Raw genomic sequence first — 424 nt, forward strand, 5'->3', positions numbered from 1 at the left:
AGCAAAATTCGAATGGATTTCAGCATGGCTACAGGCGAAAAGGTTTCATCAAAGTCAATACCTTGTCTTTGTGTGTAACCCTTTGCTACTAGCCTTGCTCTGTATGTATGGACGTTTCCATCCACATCGACCTTTTTCTTGTAAACCCATTTACAACCTATCGGTTTTATCCCACCTGGAAGGTCGACCAAGGTCCAAACTTTATTCTCATACATTGAGTTCATTTTGGATTCCTTGGCTTCTTGCCATCTCTTCGAGTCAACACTTGACTTCGCTTCTACGTAATTTGTAGGTTCATCATCCTCGACTAATAATATTTGATTTGTAATCGTGAATTCGTACCTTCTGGGAGGTTGAATGATCCTACTTGATTTACGCTAAGCTGGAGTGTGTCCTCAGGGTTCTCTACATCCTGATCAAGAGT

Source organism: Olea europaea, chromosome 3, assembly GCF_002742605.1.
Source record: "Olea europaea var. sylvestris chromosome 3, O_europaea_v1, whole genome shotgun sequence".
Classification (NCBI taxonomy): Eukaryota; Viridiplantae; Streptophyta; class Magnoliopsida; order Lamiales; family Oleaceae; genus Olea; species Olea europaea.